This window comes from Bradysia coprophila, unplaced genomic scaffold (assembly GCF_014529535.1).
Source record: "Bradysia coprophila strain Holo2 unplaced genomic scaffold, BU_Bcop_v1 contig_138, whole genome shotgun sequence".
NCBI classification, from domain to species: Eukaryota; Metazoa; Arthropoda; class Insecta; order Diptera; family Sciaridae; genus Bradysia; species Bradysia coprophila.
The window spans coordinates 2,745,473-2,768,013 of NW_023503409.1; the positions used below are offsets into that span (position 1 = coordinate 2,745,473).

General features: G+C 37.9%; 1 protein-coding gene across 8 annotated transcripts in view; it reads right to left on the reverse strand.

The window, feature by feature from the left end:
- LOC119073572 (homeobox protein orthopedia) overlaps positions 1-22,541 on the reverse strand; it is a 69,007-nt gene that overhangs the window by 18,711 nt on the left and 27,755 nt on the right. The gene's annotated exons all lie outside the window — the stretch shown is intronic.

Consider the following 22,541-nt stretch of genomic DNA (forward strand, 5'->3'; position numbering starts at 1 on the left):
ACAGTAGATTTTAGAAAATCTAACAGGTTGAAGCCCTTACGAAGTGAGGGGAAAAAGCAAAAGTGCTTAAAATCAACAGTCCACAATAGGTACACAACTTTTCATACAAAATCCAAATCACAAGGCAAGGGCTTTAATCCCTCGTGGCAAAAAAAACGAAGTGTCAACAATGTGCCACCTGCGAAAATTTCATTTTCACAGGGTGCTGCAAGTGAATTTCTTACTATCTATTGCTTCTGTATTCTGTACTCCAGAAACTGAAGAAACATATTAGTGAGTTTGTGGTATAAGGCGTACAGGAAACAGTCTTATTTCCAGATGCACGTATTATGTTTGTATCTGTCTTGGATTAAATTGCTTAAAATTTACTTAGACAGATAATTACATAAGTACAACTGATATACAACTGGTATAAGGTACTATCCCATATTTTGTGGTTTTTTTGCGCCACACGCTATCTGTAGCATTTCAGACTATATAAAAGCCGTTTATCGGCGATATTGAACAGCAGAGGGAAATCCCATGTGGAAAAAACCAAAATATGAGATAGTACCCCATACCACAACAACATCCTAGTAGCAGTTTGAGACTTGAAACAAAGTTACTTTGAAAATTATGTGTTTTTCAAGGCCAAAGCACCTCTAGCAGGGTAATAGAAAAAAATAAAGTACACTACTTTAATCGAAGTATGCGAATATTTCCATACCTTTTTTTCTTAATATCATTGCAAAATTAGCATTAGGGCTGCTAATGGTATTATTGGTATTAAAATACTACTCTATTTGACGTGGTAAAACCTCTATTACCCTGATAGATCAAGGCTCTTTTGGTAAGTGCATATCACTTCAATACTAGGCCCCACCTTTTGGGCGGGTCAGGTCCCTTGACTGACAATTTTATTCTTATTATTATCTTTAATCAATTTCATTTTATTTTCCGTTGTTAAACTTCCAACACATTACAAATAACTGATATGAAAACCTTCGCTTGAGTTCAAATTCTTTGGAAAAGTATTTTTTGTGTTCTCAATTTTAACCATAACTAAATCATAAATTAAATACAAGGACTCGTGTGAATTCCCACTCGTACGAGTTGTCTATTATACTGTTTCATAGTCTTATTGTTACCGCTAATCAGAAGTAAATGATGCGAACGTAGAACGGTTAGAGGACTCTTTCACTTTAGTACAATATGAAAAAGTACGATAGATGTTCTTATCTTACTTTTATGTACAAAAAGGAAGTCCTCCGGTACTTACTACATTCAAAAAACCATCAATCATGCATAAAATATCACGACTCGTCCGAATTACACACGTGGAAGTTTTAAAGTTTTCTTTTTGATTGATTTTTAATGTCATTTTATACATTTGAATAACGATTCAGAAATTAGTTTTAGTGATAGCTGACTAGACTAGCCAAAGAATTCATACCTGGTACCGAACACAAAATACGAAATCAACACCTCGCGACATTTTTGACATTAGGCAACAGTAGAGTCTGGTTTGTCTGTTTTTGTTATCTACGTTCTTAAAATAATAAGGTCGACCTTCATACATTCTTAGTCAGTGTGCTAAAATTTTAAAAGTGTGGATAACCAAACAGGCAAACCAAACTACCGTTGCCGACATGGTTGCTAGGAATCTCGCGCCGCGTCATTCACAATAATTCACATTTTGACACATTTTGTATAAGGAAGATGTCACTTTGTGAATTATTGTGAATGACGCGGCGCGAGATTCCTTAACACCGCCGATATATCTCGCATATGTCAAAAATCTCGCAAGGTGTTGATCTCGCATTTTGTGTTCGGTCTTCTATTAGTAAATAAATTCTTCGGTGATAGCTGACTATCATTCGTGATAGCTTACTATCATTCGTGATAGCTGACTATCATTCGTGATAGCAGGCAACACTCATGTGTGATAATTGGATATAACCAACCGACAAATTATCAAATTTCATCAAAGTAATCTTTTTCGATTGATTGAATTTCCAACAGTGGAAAATACAGTTTTTCTGGAATAACTTCCAGATCCTTAATCTTCGAACTTAACCTCAAGAATTTAATTCTGCGTCGATTAAAAAAATAAAATAGGTAATTGTTTGATAATTACTCAAGTTAAAAAATTAAGAATGGGGATTTCTAAGATATATATTTAATAGTGTATTAGGGCTACGAAAATGTATTACAAAGATGTACTGGAAAGTCCAACCGAATTTCAGCCGAAATTTGCTGATTCACTCATACTGCCCTACTGTTAAATCCGTGTACTCATAACCAGTTTTCTTTATAGGAGCGCACCTGAACCAGCTGAAGCAAAGTTAGGCTAAAGATATATTACAAAGACGTATTGCTATGAACAAGCGTCAATTTGGTAGAGACCAAATTTGTTTTGTTTTCGACACTTCTGGCAACAAACTTTTTTATACACTATTTCTCAGGGATAGTCACTATTATCAATACGGTTTATGTTTGAGCAAAGGCACGTCTTCTCTTATTTAACAGGAAATCAAGTCTTAAGTATGGTTTCAACTCAACTCAACAAAAAGCACTTCGTGATAGAGCCGTGGGAGAGCGAGCTGTCATCTAAGCAAAGCAAAAACTGAAAAAATTCTATTTTGTCTCTCACACAGATTACTTTTTTGGTAAATGGAAATTAAGCATTCAGGTGGCTTCACAGTCATCCGTTTTGCCTCCTTGTACATGCCAGTTGGCGTTTCAAACAATAAATTGTGCTCATGTGCTTTATTGTTTGAAATGTCAACTGACACGTACACGGCAAAACTGATGACTGTGAATTCAGACATATCATTGTCATCAACTTTTTCTGACTTTATTCTCTCAGACAGAATTAAGAAGCACAGCAGAGTAAAATAAACCAGGTAGCAGCGGTTAATTTTTGAAACGTCGAATAAAGGACCTAATACACTGTATTGGCAAAAAATAGGGCTACTAGATAATTCATGTCTTCAGTCAAATCAAGCGCTCCTGCCTGGTTTACTTAACTCTATCATGTTAAGAAGCAATTCAAAAGGAAAAGATTTAAAAATCGATAGCAATGGTTATATGCCCAGCCCATTCACTCCACTATTATTGGAAAGTTCAAAATCCCAAGACATTGATAGACAAATCAACAGGTATGGCCTTATCATTGCCTTAACAAAGATTGCATTCGTTTCTTGAACTCAATGCCGAGTGATAATCCAGTTTCGTTATTATCACTCGGCTGAAGTATTTCACAATTACTCCGGTACTTTTTTTTCTCCCGTTGATAAATAACAAAAAAACATAAGACGAAACGTGTTACGTCTCCGATATTAGTTGGTGACGATCAGTTTTTTTTTGATTAAACGTAAAGATTTAATGGGACTATCTGCAGACGTATTCAGATAACTACGAATTACGCATTGATATTCGCAATCTTGAGTTTTGTTACATTTGAAAACAGAAAAATATGATTATTTGTAACTGATGTGCTTACCCAGTTAACACAAGCCCACTTTTTAAATGTGGTGCTCCCTTTTTATGTACAATTTATATTAAAATTTGTACGACAATTGATGTGATTTGGTTGTATATCTAATGTACAAATAGGTTTCTTCCATCGTACGGTAAAAACGAATTATGACAGGCCGAAAACAACCGACCGTCATCCACAGAAGCAAACATAACTGCAACTTAAATAAATTTGTTCGTTAAAACTTCAAAGTGAGGTTGTGTTGGCTTCTCTGTGGATGACGATTGACATTTTGAACGGCCTTGGAAGAGACCTATTACGGATCACATTGTTTGTACCCAAATATTATTTGAAATGGATAATGAAATGATTTAAAACGAGCGAGTGAGAGAATCAATATCGTCATTACCATATTCAATACTCTCCCTAGCAGCCAAACTACAATTATTGAGGTGGTAACTACGTTTATGAATCACTGCTACTTTGTTCGCTCGTGTTGTTGTTGTTGTTTTTAAGCCATATTAAAAATCAGCGTTTCTCAAACTTATTTCCCCCCCCCCCAAATCGATTTTTTGAGAGAGTTTGGATGCTAGGGAGAGTATTGCCATATTAAAACGATTCGCTAGATTTTTTTTTGACATTTGTGATAATGATCAAACTATAAAGAATAGTTATTTACGTATCTGTTGTGGACGGTGGACTTTAGGCAATTTTGCGAGTTGTAGCCCTAACGTATACTACAGTTTTATTTGTTTTATCTGTCGATTAGGGATTGCAAACCGAACCGGTTAACCCGGCGATTGTGGGCGTTAAAAACCGCGGTTTTTTATCAAGCAAACCGCGGTTTTCGGTTTTTTAATTAAGCGTTAGAAATCTCTAGTTTTTGGGAGAATTTAAGAATTTATTTTGTGTATTGGTATCATTTCAGCAACGTTTTGAGCTGATTGCAGATAATTTCGCCAACCATCAGTTTCTGTAAAGGAAAAATGCTATTCCTACCAATAGCTTTCGTAAACGTGAAAGGGCTAACTTAAAATTTGAATAATATAAGGTAAATTATCTTAGTTCGTTCTAACGACAGATTTCCGTTTTCCGTGCTCAGACTCAAAATTTTGTGAAATAGAACGAGCTCAGGTACGTTACCTTATATAAGGGACCTGATATTCTTGGCAGGCACCTGCAAATAGCAGCTTCGTTTCTTTTTCCCTAGTTTAATTTACCTTTCGATCACTGAGAAATAGATTTCTGTACGAACTCTAAGGTTCTGTGAGAAGAGGTTGTCATCTACGGTGTCAGATAGCCTCCAAATTCAGTCGATATTTTCTTATTCCATGCTATTTTCAGTACAACAAAAGTTCTTTATTACGTAAATGGAGATGACACCATAGAATTTGGCTGCTACGGATAACGTAACCTGTACCTCTGAGTCGATGACGTTTTCCTTTCAGGTCGGTATATTTGGTAAAGGTCTGGGAATTCTAGAGAATACCGTAACGTGTCATTGTGGAGTATTTGGAGATTCTTAAAAAAAATCGAAAATATTCCCGATAAGCCCGAGAAGACATTTTGAAGATGCTTTACCATTTACTTTTCACCGAGTTGCATACATTGTGCGTAGGAGGTAATAAGAGGCGACTATTTTCCGCATTACGATTTTCAATTAATTTTTTTTTTAGGAAGGACTAGAGATGTGCGAGATGTGTGACCTATTTTCAAGACGAACAAAGTCGGCCCAGCCCGAATCTTTGTTTTTGAAACCCGGATCGTTTTTTTTACTGACGCATACGGCGAGCAGTCTTTTTTTTCGCTTTGAATAAATATATCCTTTATCCTTTTGAATAAGCTCTATTCGCTGATGACACCTGCCTGTACTAATCAGCTAAATCCCCCAGCAAAACTATTAAAAAGCTTAACGCAGCCAGTAATCAGATCACCGACGTTTGCACAAAGTGGAAAATTCAACTCAATGATGCTAAGACCAATGCAACCTTTTTTACTAAAAAGACTGCACAAAGATGGCTCCCACCACAGGGAGTGCTCATTCGCGATCATGAAATCGCTTGGAAACACTCAATAAAATACCTAGGAGTCACGCTAGACAAACCCCCACTTTCAAATCAAACACTGACACGATGCAAGAGAAAGCTGGCCTGCCCACATATTACAACACCACCGATTTTCATAAACATGCCTTTATACCAATGATTTCAAACCAAATCGAGAAAATTAATCTGAACTTCAAAATAAAAACTGTGAGTTAAAATAATCCACTAATCAGAAACCTGTTCTGAACAACTGCCACGACTGTGATAACTATTAATAATATCAAAACAGTTAAATTCATTTGAAGTTTTTTTTAAATTTTCTTCTGCCTGAATATTGTATACTTCCCAACACCCATCAATTTTAACGAACATTCATAGTTTGAAAAACAATAGACGTATGCTAAGAGAACAAATTACGAGAAAAATTCTTCAATTTTGTCCTGTGGCATGAAAACAATATGTTTTGGCTTTGTCCTTTTGGCCCCTCTTCCTAAGCCACGTGTGAAAATAAGAATATCTCCAGAAATAAAAGACAAAATCTGGCTAGTCTTATATACAGCCACCTCAATTATACTAGAAATTTTTATGCGATTTCTTGTTTTTCTTTGTTCCAGACGTTCAGCATTATATTAATATGGTTCGCATTGACTTTCAGACTTACTGTTTCTATGAGCACGCATAGAGCGAACATACACTTCATACAAGTGTGCAATTTATTGATGGAAGTGTGCAACTGTTGGAAATTAAAAGAACAATTGAACACATGAATTTCTTGCTAACAAAATTGAAGTAAAAGATTGGATAGATTAATGCTAATAGGCTAGTTTCAAATAACTTTAAACACGAATTTTTATTGGCCGAACGAACACGGTCACCGTGTTACACTATTCGCTATTTCCTCCGTTTTGTATGGACAGACCATACCTGGTTTGTAATTTTATTGACGTTTAAAAACTTGCCTATAATGCCGCTTCATTTAGAACCAGTTCTGGCAACAAGTGTCTTAAACAGATCAGCTTAAACTTTTCACCACAAATCGAGTGTTTCATAAGTTAATTTGAAAGGAGAACTAACTTTTATTATGTATCGAATGTACCTGTTTTCAATACTTTGCGAAATGTGAGTACTGTTAAATCGATAAACGCTAAAAAGTGTTAACCTTAAGCGTCAATGATTTGAAGAGATAATTTTTAGATTAGCGTACAACCAACTGAATACTGCAAATCGATAATTGATTCGTATTTCCATCGAGATTGATGCGCTCTATTGTTGCAATATTAAATATCAAATAAAAGACACATCTTAAGTCACTATCCCTACTACATTCCTTTCGGTGAAATGTTTACATATTTAAATGTAACATTGTTGTTGTTTTACGTAAGTCATTTATTTTTCGTATAAGTCATTTTACTCATTGAAATCAACGCAAGATTGTCTCGTTGTTATGTTAAAGGCCGATCTACTTACTATACTATAGGCTGTGACAATGATAACATAATCTCAAGAAATATAAGCACTACCGCAACAAATGTTCCATTAATTGACGTAAACACAATTATCTGACAACAATTACAGATTAAAATTTAGTATGCGCAGACATCAGCAATAATCTCAAGCATTAATCTCAAGCATTAATTGACGATAATGTAAACTGAAATCGTATAAAAAGAGAGCTTGCAGACTGAACTCTTCACAGTACAGAAAGTTGTCACAACATGAAGTACCAAATCGCTTTAGTAGTCTTCGGGCTTGCTTGCTTGGCTCTTGCCAACCCAATCGCAAAAGTCGAACAACAAATTTGGAACAATCTTGAAGAATCGGAACTTACCAACGTTCTGATCACCTTCAGAAGAGCTGACAACCAAGCAGCATGGGACCGTTTCTATTCCTTGAGACTCACCACTCGCGAAGCTATTTTGGATACCCAACACGCCATCCTTAAGGACCATGCTGATGTTGTTCAAGCCGATGTTACCGCATTGTTGAACAAGGCCAGCCTTGCCGGCAAGAGACACTACCTCGATCAACTCTGGATTACATCCGAACTCATCGTTCGCGATATCGACAGAGAGACCGTTGAACTTTTGAGAGATCACCCAGATGTTGAATCTTTGGTTGCTGAACAATTCATTCCATTGGAACAAGTTGAAGAAGGCGAAAGCTTTGACATCAGCGAATTCAACAACACAATCCAAAATCAATGGGGAGTCGTAAATGTACAAGCTCCAGCTGCATGGGCTAGAGGAATCACCGGAACAGGAATCGTCATTGGAAACATTGATACTGGAGCCCGTCACACTCACGTTGCTTTGTCCCCAACTTATCGTGGAAACAACGCTGGTGAAAACCACAACTATAACTGGCGTGCACCAACTGGAAACGCTGCCACTCCATCTGATACCAACGGACACGGAACTCACTGCATCGGATCCCACTCCGGAACTCAAGGTATTGGTGTTGCACCAAACTCTCGCTGGATCGCTTGCCGTGGATGCGCCACTGCCAGTTGCTCTACATTCGATCTTAACTCATGCGGTAACTTCATGGCTTGCCCAACCAACACTGCTGGAGGTGCTGCTCAATGCAACAGAGCTCCACGTGTCGTAAACAACAGTTGGGGTGGTGCTGGAGGTCAGACCTGGTACAATCCAATCCTCACTGCATGGAGAAACGCTGGTATTGCTGGTGTATTCGCTATTGGAAACTCTGGTACTGCTTGCAACACAGCTGGATCACCAGGAGATCAACCCCTTGCATTCGGTGTTGGATCCATCACAAGCACAAACACACTATCAACCTTCTCTAGTGTTGGTCCAGGCCCAGGAAACGCAGTGAAACCCAATGTTGCTGCTCCAGGTACAAGCGTTGCATCTGCTTCCCACTTGAACGATACTGGTCTACGTACATTGTCCGGAACCAGTATGGCTTCTCCTCATGCTGCTGGTGGTGTTGCTTTGGTCTTCCATGCTCGTGGAGGTACCGTTGTTGCTGCCCAAGATCGTCTCCAGACCACAGCTTTGGCTCACTCATCTGGTGGCAGAACCTGTGCCGCTCGTCCTGAAGGTTCCCGCCCCAACAATCATGTTGGACACGGACGCATCAATGTCAACGGCGCTGCCTAAACGTGATTATAGTGTTGTATACATGCAATAAATTACTACTACTTTAGCATAACATTTCTTTTGTCATTCTCACGAAACAATCTTTCATATTTTGCCTTTTCACTAGTTCGATTTGAATTAATCAAGACAATGAACTACTAACGTTTGGTGGTACTTGTCGATTCAACTCGACAAGTAACAAAAACATTTAATTATCCACAGTGAATAAGTAAAAACTAACACAAAGAACGACTACTGTGAGAATATATCATTCACATCGTTTGCATCCTTTAAATCAAACGGTCTTTGAATAATTTCCAAAATAAGTTGAATTTGTTTCTATTGACACGATAATCTAAGTAATATCAGCGGATTTCTAAGAACTTTTTTTATTCGACGAAGGCAGGTGCGTTTTCATTAGTGTTTCTCATCATCAAGTCTACCTACCCTATGATTGGAATGTTATAGTTGATTTATTGGCGTAAAACAAACGTACTAGCGAAAAACGAATGTAACCACAACACTGCTACTAGCATGAACATTGAATTGACAAGTGTCAAATTTGGAGGCTTTAGTGATACGAGCTACCGCTAAGGATTGTTTGTATTGTATGTTTTAACTCATACAACGAAAGCAAGTCATCTATCTGTACAACAGAAACGCATTGCCTACTGTGATTTCATCAGTCTCCGAATATTTTGTATGTTCATGCTAGAAGTGGAGCTGTGCTGTAACACAAAACAATACAATACAATACGACCGGATTAGAGTCACACCTCTAATTCCATGGAGTCATGGTAAACCGATTTTAAGAGATGTAACCATTCGAGACACACTAGCTCCATCTTATATAATTCAATCATCCAAAAAATCTGGATCAATTGCAGATAAGGCTGAAAGATTCAAGCTTAATCATTACATATGTTTAAGAGACAATTATTTATGTACACCCCGAGTACACCCATTGCTTTTGAATCACTAGGGTGCATGGGTCCCGAAAAAAGTACATTTATTCCCTTGACTGAAAGTCAGGGTCTTATGAAAGAAAATACCATTAAATGTCCGTAACGCTAAGTTCACTATGATATTTTGAAAATATTCCACATTGGCAAAAAACGTTAAATACAGAAAACGTCCGTACACTTGTTAACGCGATAACTCGAGTAATTCTTAACCGATCTACAAAATTTTGGTTTTAATCGACGGAGAATGAAAATTTTGAGGTTAATTTTGTAGATGGACAACATTGGGGTAATGAGATGTTAGTAACTCTCAATAGTATATTATTCCTTGTCACCGCGATAAGTTCCCTAATTCTTATCCGATTTTCAAATTTTTTGTTTTAATCGACGAAGATTGAAATTCTTGAGGTTGAGTTCGTAGATGGATAATGTTAGAACAACGAGATGGGAGAAAATCTACACAGACGCTTTTCCTTGCGCGATAACTTGGTAACTTTTACCCGACTTTCAAAATTTTTGTTTTAATTGACAGAAAATGATATTCATGAGGTTAAGTTCGATGGGCAATATTGAAGTAGTGAGATGGGAGTACAGCTATCAAAAATTAGATATTATCACATTTTGTTTTTTGTGGGATCTGATATTTCTTGTCCCAAACATTCTGACAGCTGTTATATTGAATGAAATATTAGAATTTTTTCCCAGTCTAAATTTTTGTCGCACACATGTAACGACCAGTTTACTGGGATACAAACCAAAAAACCACTCAATATCTCGACTGTCAAATCTGTGGATCTAGAAATTATGTAGAATCTGTTGAAAACGAAAATGTGATAATAAGTAAATTTTTTTAAGTGTAATTGTAAACAGAACTTTATTCCTTGTTACCATGAAATTTTTGAGTTATTTGGTTGTAAATTCCTTTAACTTGAGTCATTCTCAATGGATTTCCAGAAACATTTCTTATAGGTAGAGTAATGAAATTCTGGGTTCCTGGTCCAACAATCTAGAAGTACTGCCCAAAATTGTTTTTGTTTGCTGATGGTTTTGACCAGAAGCTTCATGTGGTTAGCTTCGATGATTGGAATATGAAGTCTCATTTATTTAAGAGCTAGGCAATTCAACGTATCTCCGTTGCATTTTTGCATTTTGGGGACTTTGGAACGTAGTAGAATTGATGATTTTTATTTATTGTAAATATTTGTTTTTGAAAAGATCGTTGTTTTACTGGTTGCGCCTTGCAGCCTTTTTTCAATAAACAATTTTTATATTTAAAAAAATCAATCGAAGGCATTGATTGGGAGATAATATCGACGAGAAATGGGCAAATATCCAAAAAGCGTTGGTTTTTAACCCATCTGTGAAAAATTAAAACTAAAGTCGTTTTTTACTCATTGGAACACGTTTGGACCTTTGCATTTGAATCCAATAAATCCACATAAGTAGGTTACAATGTGGAATATTAACGTTTCAGAGAAGGGGTTAAAATAGCAATTATTTTTGGATTCCCACAATATTATTTTGCAATCTACATTTCTTCGACACATTGTTAGCCTTATTGCTGCGCGTTTAATCACTCAATCTATGATTTCGAATGTATGTTTTTGTTTTTAGGGCCGTTTTCAAGTCTAGGGCGTTTGGGCTTATGTATTTGAAGCGACAAAATCTACAATCACAGTTAATCGAATAAGATTTATTCAAGTTATCGTTTGGAGTGACCAGGGACAAATTATCCAAATTTAGCCTATTCCGTCCTAAATTTATGTTGCAAGACGCTAAGATAAGAATCAACGAAATAGGCAAGTGAATATTACTAACGAACCATCAGTCCGATACCGCACATTTTAATTAAGATACTAAGGAACCAAATTTTTTGTCACAAAATACATGTAACTCAACATTATTTAACGCCATTGTCATCATAGTGAACCACAATGTGTCCTACATTTGCTGCCCTAATTTACTGACTTTCATTCAAGGGAATTAGACGGATTTTATCTACCTTTGAACTAGGGCTCATTTGAATCTACATTGAAGAAAACAATAGTATTATCGTGTGAATTTTGTTGATCCGAGGTAGTGCTTGAAACATGAAAGTATGGTTTTATGCGCATTAGGGTCGGTCGATTTGTGAATATTTTCCATCCTAGCATCTGGACCTAGCTGATCCGACTCAGCGAAGTCTAAAGAAAATTTTACGACCAAAAAATATATTTTCAAAAATGTTCTATGCTTTGCCCAAGACGATTTTTTGAAAATCTTCTAGTTTTTCGAGGTATTGACACTCTAAAGGCTTTATTGTCTATGCCAAAAAGTGAATTGTTGGTAAAACGGTCTTAGTATAAAGTACAGGGTCTACTCTTATAAACAAACCCAAAAGACACATCCCTTTTGTGACGAAAATACTTTTTCCGGGCTAATTTTTAGTCACTCTCATGGCGATCACTCGACCGCATTTGATATTTTTCACAAAATCGTTTTACTTCTTGGTTCCCTATCAACGTAGCTTTAAAATAAGCTATCGTGCGACAAAATTTAAACTCATTTTGTGGAAAAATTTGCAAAAGAAACCTCTCTCAAATAAAAATATCGGAAACCTGCGAAACTTTTTTACCCGGAAAAAGTATGTTCGTCACAAAAAGGATGTGTCTTTTGGGTTTGTTTATTAGAGTAGACCCTGTATTTTATACTAAGACCGTTCTACCAACAATTCACTTTTTGGCATAGACAAGAAAGCTTTTAGAGTGTTGATACCTCGAAAGACTAGAAGATTTTCAAAAAATCGTCTTGGGCAAAGCATAGAACATTTTTGGAAATATTTTTTTTGGTCTCAAAATTTTCTTTAGACTTCGCTAGGATCAGCTAGGTCCAGAAGCTCGGATGGAAAATATTCAAAAATCGACCGACCCTAATGCGCATGTAAAAACTTATAAAATGGTCGACTTTAGCAGCCTTCTACATATTTGTACTTGTATCAGTAAACAGCACAATACTCAACACCTTTCATATCTAGAGGTGTAATGCTCGTTCCTTCAAACTCTATATGTACTTGAGATGCACATGCGTGTGAGTATGCTGAACTTAGGGGCCGTTCATAAATTACGTAACGCAAAAATCAACATTTTTCAGACCCCCCCCCCCCGGGTCTGTAACGCTAAAAGGGTCAAGTTTGACCCAATTTTGTTAGAACCGTAACGCTTGCCTCATACCCCCCCCCTCCCCCCTCTAGCGTTACGTAATTTATGAACGGCCCCTTAGGGGTTTTCGACTATATCCACTTCGTTCGGATACAACTCGCCACATTCAAAAATAAATTTCAACGTTTCCTTATATGAGAATGGGTAATTTAACGCTGTTTAAGATAGACCTTCGAATGCTCCATTTTGAATTTTTAGCGCACTTATGCCGTGAATTGCTTAAAATCAACCGTCTACAAGAGAGACGTAATACAGTTTTCCATGCAAAGGAACCAAATTACAAGTAAAACTCTGCATTTTTTCACAAGACATGAAATTTTTTTTATACATGACCTGACACAAGTTGTGACACCACATTTGGACTGAAAGACGAAGTGTCAAGCTGAATTTTCATGTCTCGTCCAAGAAAGCGATCAAGCATGTATTATAAATAATTTTCAAAAACCAGACCAGATTCACCACTACAATCAGAGAGATGAATTCCTTTGAAAGTCAGCCTACCGAAATCGGACGCATTTCCCTGTGGACTTTTTTATGTGCCTAGAAAGGACTTCAACCCTAGAAGAAGAAAAATCTTCGAAGCTTGTGTGGCTGTGTGGCACGCTATTCATTCGACGTGCATTACCAACGTTACGACGTTTATGGAATGAAAAACGTCGATTGGATTGTAATTGTTGAACATGTAACTTCTTATAATTCTCCCACCGTAGTTTCCAACCGAATTAAATTTCATACGGGGATTTTTTTTGCGAGTACACAAGTTTAGATTGCAACTTAAATAATTGTCATTCCTCAAATTGCTGTTCAAGATTTACTTAATTTTTCAAATTTTCCAATTACAGTTCAAAATTATCACACACTCCTCTTGTTCAAGCACACCCACCACTATCTGACAAAAAGTAGATAATGTTTTAGAACGGCTGATAATTTACAAGAGGCTAATCTCAAGAAAAGCTTCCTACGCATTCGATTTCGAAAATCGTTATCGTTTTTTAGTAATGCTGGCAATAATCTACTAAAAAATCCTGACTGATTTAGTCACTGCTCTGTATTTTCTATAGCATGCAAACGAAAACTTTGAAAGTTGAAGTCTGCATAAACCGCCGAACAGATTATACCATAAGTGCTCCAGCTACTGTTAAATTAAACTATGACTCACAGTGAAACGAACCATTTTTCACATTCCGCTTGGAAACCAAATAATTCCAGACCAAACATTTAAATATTTCGTTCAGATCTAATTAAGCCGTCAACAAAATTTCCCACAATATCTTCTATTTTGCACTTGAGAGTTTTAAATTTGATAATATTTCGGTATATAAAGTCAACAAACGGCAAAAGCAGTTCATACAGAAAGTTGTAGTAACAACATGAAGTACCAAATCGCTTTAGTAGTCTTCGGGCTTGCTTGCTTGGCTCTTGCCAACCCAATCGCGAAGGTTGAACAACAAATTTGGAACAATCTTGAAGAATCGGAACTTACCAACGTTCTGATCACCTTCAGAAGAGCTGACAACCAGGCAGCATGGGACCGTTTCTATTCCTTGAGACTCACCACTCGCGAAGCTATTTTGGATACCCAACACGCCATCCTTAAGGACCATGCTGATGTTGTTCAAGCCGATGTTACCGCATTGTTGAACAAGGCCAGCCTTGCCGGCAAGAGACACTACCTCGATCAACTCTGGATTACATCCGAACTCATCGTTCGCGATATCGACAGAGAGACCGTTGAACTTTTGAGAGATCACCCAGATGTTGAATCTTTGGTTGCTGAACAATTCATTCCATTGGAACAAGTTGAAGAAGGCGAAAGCTTTGACATCAGCGAATTCAACAACACAATCCAAAATCAATGGGGAGTCGTAAATGTACAAGCTCCAGCTGCATGGGCTAGAGGAATCACCGGAACAGGAATCGTCATTGGAAACATTGATACTGGAGCCCGTCACACTCACGTTGCTTTGTCCCCAACTTATCGTGGAAACAACGCTGGTGAAAACCACAACTATAACTGGCGTGCACCAACTGGAAACGCTGCCACTCCATCTGATACCAACGGACACGGAACTCACTGCATCGGATCCCACTCCGGAACTCAAGGTATTGGTGTTGCACCAAACTCTCGCTGGATCGCTTGCCGTGGATGTGCCACTGCCAGTTGCTCTACATTCGATCTTAACTCATGCGGTAACTTCATGGCTTGCCCAACCAACACTGCTGGAGGTGCTGCTCAATGCAACAGAGCTCCACGTGTCGTAAACAACAGTTGGGGTGGTGCTGGAGGTCAGACCTGGTACAATCCAATCCTCACTGCATGGAGAAACGCTGGTATTGCTGGTGTATTCGCTATTGGAAACTCTGGTACTGCTTGCAACACAGCTGGATCACCAGGAGATCAACCCCTTGCATTCGGTGTTGGATCCATCACAAGCACAAACACACTATCAACCTTCTCTAGTGTTGGTCCAGGCCCAGGAAACGCAGTGAAACCCAATGTTGCTGCTCCAGGTACAAGCGTTGCATCTGCTTCCCACTTGAACGATACTGGTCTACGTACATTGTCCGGAACCAGTATGGCTTCTCCTCATGCTGCTGGTGGTGTTGCTTTGGTCTTCCATGCTCGTGGAGGTACCGTTGTTGCTGCACAAGATCGTCTCCAGACCACAGCTTTGGCTCACTCATCTGGTGGCAGAACCTGTGCCGCTCGTCCTGAAGGTTCCCGCCCCAACAATCATGTTGGACACGGACGCATCAATGTCAACGGCGCTGCCTAAACGTGATTATAGTGTTGTATACATGCAATAAATAACTACTACTTTAGCATAACATTTCTTTTGTAATTCTCACGGAAAGGATTATGAGTGTCATTGTCACAACCATCTTTGGTCTTTCATCTTTTCAAATTGAAATAATCAAGACAAAAATGACTAAAGTCAGAATTTCTTTCACATCGTTTGTATCCTTATCATTAATAGTATATTACTATACAAGGGAAGGAATTTGATATTTCGTATCCAGATGAGTAAAAGTGTCCGAGGGCTTCATACAAAATATCAAATTATTCCCGAGTGTAGTATTACGTTTTCCTTTACGAAGGAGGGAAAGACAGTGATCTCAGGAGTCTGGCAAGGTAATTAGTTTTTCAATCGGACCAATATCGGTTGAGCGATAGAACTTTAGCACAGAAAAGAGTGACGAATTTCTTCGAATTCCTCATTCGCCAAACAATTTGAAATCATGTTCCAATCACATACAAAAACAAACAAACTCATGCTACTTATACTCAATATACGGAATATACGAAGATATACTCGATATACTGGATATACTCAGAATATACGCGATATACTCGATATACACAGCATATTTAAAAATGAAAGGAAGAGCCCTAAGAAAAATGAAAGGAATTCCCCTATTTTTTTTTAATGAACTGAATTACTCAAATTGAACCATCGATCGAGATCATTCTTCGCCAAAAGACAAATAGAAAAATAGAAAAAATATTTCCCTTTTACAAAAATAGATGTTTTAAACTCGTTACGCTCTGGTTCAAAAGTTCACTCTTATTGGAATTTCAGTAAACAAATTATTATTGTCGATGTTTAGACGTACGTACAATGACATAATAGTAGGAAGCACTCTACACAAAATAAAGGCGTTCGAAATAAATATCATTTTGTCAGAACCCGAGGCTTTGGCGCTAGATGTTTCCTTCATTCGCTTTCAACGTAACACTTACTCGTAGATATTCTAATAGTCCGTTGCCAATTCGCAACCTTAAAAATTTCGAAAGTCCTATTATGTCATTGCGTACTTATATGGTTGATATACAAGTGAGATTACTAATGTATACTGCGGTTTAATCCTATCATCCAAAAAATGTGAAACCAGAATATGATCAAAAATTAAAATTTTAAATCCTTATCCCTCAGTTGAAGAATATTCAATTGAAATAATTAATTTTGATATCAAATCGATGCCATTGTCAGTGGTTAAAATGTTAAAGAAAATGTGTTTCAAGAATTCATAATTTCAGCGTTAAAATTTTTCTCGGCAACAAGTAATCAAGCAATAAATATATGAAATTCAACAACGTTTAAGCGAATTCAATAAAAATACTAGTATAAAAACACGAAATCGTTAAATGTCGACAGAACAGTCTCCTTCAGGTTGAACTTTCACCCAGAACGGTACAGTCATTTTGTCATTCCAGATTCCATAAACAAGAATTCCATGAAGACAGTTATGGAACAACATCTGATATAACCGCGACTAGTACTTTCTTAAGTACTTTCGGCGGACACACGAAATTATGCAAGAAAGATCCAATATTGAATATTTGTAAATAAAAAAATCTTTGTAACCAGCAGTCCAACAACTACACAACAATTTTTTGTTTGCTGAATTAACAATTTTTTATTTTTGAAATGGTGTTTTGGTTAAGATAACATTTAGGCAGCGCCGTTGACATTGATGCGTCCATGTCCAACATGATTGTTGGGGCGGGAACCTTCAGGACGAGCGGCACAGGTTCTGCCACCAGATGAGTGAGCCAAAGCTGTGGTCTGGAGACGATCTTGTGCAGCAACAACGGTACCTCCACGAGCATGGAAGACCAAAGCAACACCACCAGCAGCATGAGGAGAAGCCATACTGGTTCCGGACAATGTACGTAGACCAGTATCGTTCAAGTGGGAAGCAGATGCAACGCTTGTACCTGGAGCAGCAACATTGGGTTTCACTGCGTTTCCTGGGCCTGGACCAACACTAGAGAAGGTTGATAGTGTGTTTGTGCTTGTGATGGATCCAACACCGAATGCAAGTGGTTGATCTCCTGGTGATCCAACGGTGTTGCAAGCAGTACCAGAGTTTCCAATAGCGAATACACCAGCAATACCAGCGTTTCTCCATGCAGTGAGGATTGGATTGTACCAGGTCTGACCTCCAGCACCACCCCAACTGTTGTTTACGACACGTGGAGCTCTGTTGCATTGAGCAGCACCTCCAGCAGTGTTGGTTGGGCAAGCCATGAAGTTACCGCATGAGTTAAGATCGAATGTAGAGCAACTGGCAGTGGCGCATCCACGGCAAGCGATCCAGCGAGAGTTTGGTGCAACACCAATACCTTGAGTTCCAGAGTGGGATCCGATGCAGTGAGTTCCGTGTCCGTTGGTATCAGAAGGAGTGGCAGCGTTTCCAGTTGGTGCACGCCAGTTATAGTTGTGGTTTTCACCAGCGTTGTTTCCACGATAAGTTGGGGACAAAGCGACGTGAGTGTGACGGGCTCCAGTATCAATGTTTCCAATGACGATTCCTGTTCCGGTGATTCCTCTAGCCCATGCAGCTGGAGCTTGTACATTTACGACTCCCCATTGATTTTGGATTGTGTTGTTGAATTCGCTGATGTCAAAGCTTTCGCCTTCTTCAACTTGTTCCAATGGAATGAATTGTTCAGCAACCAAAGATTCAACATCTGGGTGATCTCTCAAAAGTTCAACGGTCTCTCTGTCGATATCGCGAACGATGAGTTCGGATGTAATCCAGAGTTGATCGAGGTAGTGTCTCTTGCCGGCAAGGCTGGCCTTGTTCAACAATGCGGTAACATCGGCTTGAACAACATCAGCATGATCCTTAAGGATGGCATGTTGGGTATCCAAAATAGCTTCACGAGTGGTGAGTCTCAAGGAATAGAAACGGTCCCATGCTGCCTGGTTGTCAGCTCTTCTGAAGGTGATCAGAACGTTGGTAAGTTCCGATTCTTCAAGATTGTTCCAAATTTGTTGTTCGACTTTTGCGATTGGGTTGGCAAGTGCCAAGCAAACAAGTCCGAAGACTACTAAAGCGATTTGGTACTTCATGTTGTTACTACAACTTTCTGTATGAACTGCTATTGCCGTGTGTTGTCCTTATATACCTACAAATTATCGAATTTAAAATTCGGCTCAAGTGCAAATGTTAGATATTTCAAGTAGTAGATATTGTGGGAAATTTTGTTGACGGCTTCATTAGATCTGCACAAAATATTGGAATGTTCGATTTGAAATCACGGAAGAGTAAAATAAACCAGGCAGGAGCTGTTCATTTTCGAAACGTCAAATAAGGGACCTAATTCACTGTAGGAAAATGAACTCAATAGGGCTACTAGATTATTCAGGTCCTTAGTCAAACCAGCGCTCCTGCCTGGTTAACTTTACTCTGTCGTGTTTGAAATCTGTTTTAGATGCAGAATGTCAAGATGGTTCGTTTTAGTGTGAACTACACTTTGATTTAACAGAAGCACTTAATGTGTAATTTGTTCGACGGATTATCCAGCCTTCAATTAACAAAGTTTTAGTCTGTCACTCTAGAAAGTACGAAGCCTCAACTTAGTCAGTAAGGATTTTTTTAGGAAATTATCGCCAGCATTACTAAAAAACGATAACAATATTCGAGTTTGAATGCGTAGGAAGCTAATCTTAGAGATTAGTCCTTTAATATTGGTGGTCGTTTGAAAAACATTTGGCTGATGTTATCTACTTTTTGTCGGATAATTGTGGGTGTGTTGAACAGAAGGAGTGTGAGATAAAAGGCGTATCTGTAGCTGGTAAATCACATCAAAAAGTAAAGAAAATACTAACAAAAACTTGAGGAATGCCAATTATTACGGGTGAGAGACCTAACGTAATCTGGAGCGCATTTTTCTTAATATGGTGGAAAGGTTTTGACAGATAAATATTAAATTGACAGGATTGCACGGGTCAGCAAACGCACGTGCTGACAATAATGTCGTTTTGACAAACGCTATTTTGTTAGAAAATGTATACACTGTAAGTGTTGAAAAGTTTTTCTCGTGATGAACGTTTAAATTCCTTACACTCGAATAACAGTGAATACCCACGTGTTTTCTGGGTTGTGATTTTTTGGTGATTTTCATTTTGGATTCACATTTTTCGTTTCTCAATAGACCTCCACAAAAATTTACAGCCTTACTCGTATAAATTTAAGGATTCTATGTTTTCATTTCCTAAACTAAACAAGTATGTGGAAAAAAAACGAGAAATAAGATAAACCACAAATCGACCTGCCGTATCAATCAATGTATAGGAACGGAACTTGACTTGAAGGAAACAATTAACTCAACTAAAATTACACACACTACTGTTTGCCGAATTCCAAAAATACACTTGATAAAATTAAGGAAAAAGCACAATTTTGTTTCTATCAGATTCTACTACTTATTTCTAGAATCTGTGGGTCTGACAACTGTGATATTCTAACGACTAGTTTTCTGGGACAGAAACCAAAAAACTATTCAACATCAAAGCTTTCAGAACCTGTGGAACTGGAAATATGTAGCAATTCTTCATTTTTGCGGATGAAATGGAATGTTTGTGTAAACCGAATTATTACAAATTTCACGTTGAGAACTTCATAACTTTTTACACATACTCTACCAGTCCGTTTTCATTTCATCAGTTTTACAAGTCATGGTAAGATCTTTCCAATGAACGCTCATTTCAACTTAATTGGATATATTCTAGAATGTTTTGTACGACTTGTGCGCTGGTTAGTAATCGCGATAAGAAAGTTGTAATCGCTATACAAGCGAATACGTGGTACAATTCATATCTTGACAATACATACTATCGGTATGATTGATGGTTATTCGGTACGTACGTTCGCTTGCAATACGATTTTCATTCATTCACCTCACCACTATTTTCGTACGTAGCTATTATTCATTCAACAAATTTGTTGGTTTAAAAAAAAAGAAAGAACCACAGTCGAGTACTTTTGAGAAACGCACTTATCAGGCTCGGTGATTGACATCCGTATTTGGTTGATATTGGAAAATCAAAAAGATTAAATGCTTTTACGTAAATTGAATTATGTCCTCGCTTAGTACAATTGTAAGTACTACTATTGTAAGTAGTGTAAGTTATCTTTGACCTACACATAACGACACATACATACAAACTTTAAAAAAATATTCAAGCTCGAGATTATTTTAATTTTCCGAAAAAAAATCTCTCCAAGAAGCACTCACAATATGATTTCTTTTTAACTTTTGACCAACTGCTTCTCACAATCAATGCCATGTTGGTGAATAGAGCTATAGCTAACCTTCGTTAGGCTGTAGAGGCGCAACAATTTGTGAAGTTTGTTCCCAAAAAAATAGAGCGCTGACATTAGTAACTTTATTGTTTGTTGTGTCTCTTTGCCGTTTACTTCGAAATTTTGCTGTATTTCGGGTTCAGTTTTGACCCATCTTCAGGCTATACATTATTCATAAAAATTGCAATCATCTTTGTTATGCGAAAGCGATTTGTTTACCGGTGGAAAAAACTAATAAAAATGACTAGGTGATTAGCAACTTTATGACAAAATACACCAGAAATATAATAGAATTATACCAAAATCTATTACGTTTGAGATTACATTGCCAAACAGCATTTCCCACTTGATTCGTCCCTTGAACTTCGTGTTTCTACAATCTACATATTTTGATGTAAGTAACTGTACAGAACCATTTTAGAATGATGCTATCAATTTGAATTAACGATACAGAAATGTTCTTTGAGATGATATTCGTTTCTTCCAATATTGTCGCACAAGAATAAATCATTTTTTCCGAGTATGTACATTATTCGGAAAATTATTGGTTATTAATCCTTATTAAATTAAAATCAAATAAACTAACTCAAGTATCTCTTTGATAAGGTATAATAGAGGTTCCAATTAAATCTAATTTGTAAGCACTTGTTTTTCTTTTAAAATTGTTTTGTATATGTGCATTACGTCAATGTACGAGATACTACTTCGCTGCCCTACGCAACTCTTAACTCAATTCGATAATGAAACCGTATATATAGTGCGCTTCTCCGGTACCTCTTTACAGTACAGAGAGTTGTTGTCACGACATGAAGTACCAAATCGCTTTAGTAGTCTTCGGACTTGCTTGCTTGGCACTTGCCAATCCAATCGCAAAAGTTGAACAGGAAATTTGGGACAGTCTTGAACAATCGGAACTTACCAATGTTAAGGTCACATTCAGAAGAGCCGACAACCAGGCAGCATGGGACCGCTTCTACTCCTTGAGACTCTCTACTCGTGAAGCTATTTTGGATACTCAACACGCCATCCTTAAGGATCATGCTGATGTTGTTCAAGCCGATGTTACCGCATTGTTGAACAAGGCCAGCCTTGCCGGCAAGAGACACTACCTTGATCAACTCTGGATCTCAACCGAACTTATTGTTCGAGATATCGACAGAGAAACCGTTGAACTTTTGAGAGATCACCCAGACGTTGAATCATTGGTTGCTGAAACATTCATTCCATTGGAACAAGTTGAAGAAGGCGAAAGCTTCGACATCAGTGAATTTAACAACACAATCCAAAATCAATGGGGAGTAGTAAATGTACAAGCTCCAGCTGCATGGGCTAGAGGAATCACCGGAACAGGAATCGTCATTGGAAACATTGATACTGGAGCCCGTCACACTCACGTGGCTTTATCCCCAACTTATCGTGGAAACAACGCTGGTGAAAACCACAACTATAACTGGCGTGCACCAACTGGAAACGCTGCCACTCCTTCTGATACCAACGGACACGGAACTCACTGCATCGGATCCCACTCTGGAACTCAAGGTATTGGTGTTGCACCAAACTCTCGCTGGATCGCTTGCCGTGGATGCGCCACTGCTTCTTGTTCTCGTTTCGATCTTGAGTCATGCGGTAACTTCATGGCTTGCCCAACCAACACTGCTGGAGGTGCTGCTCAATGCAAC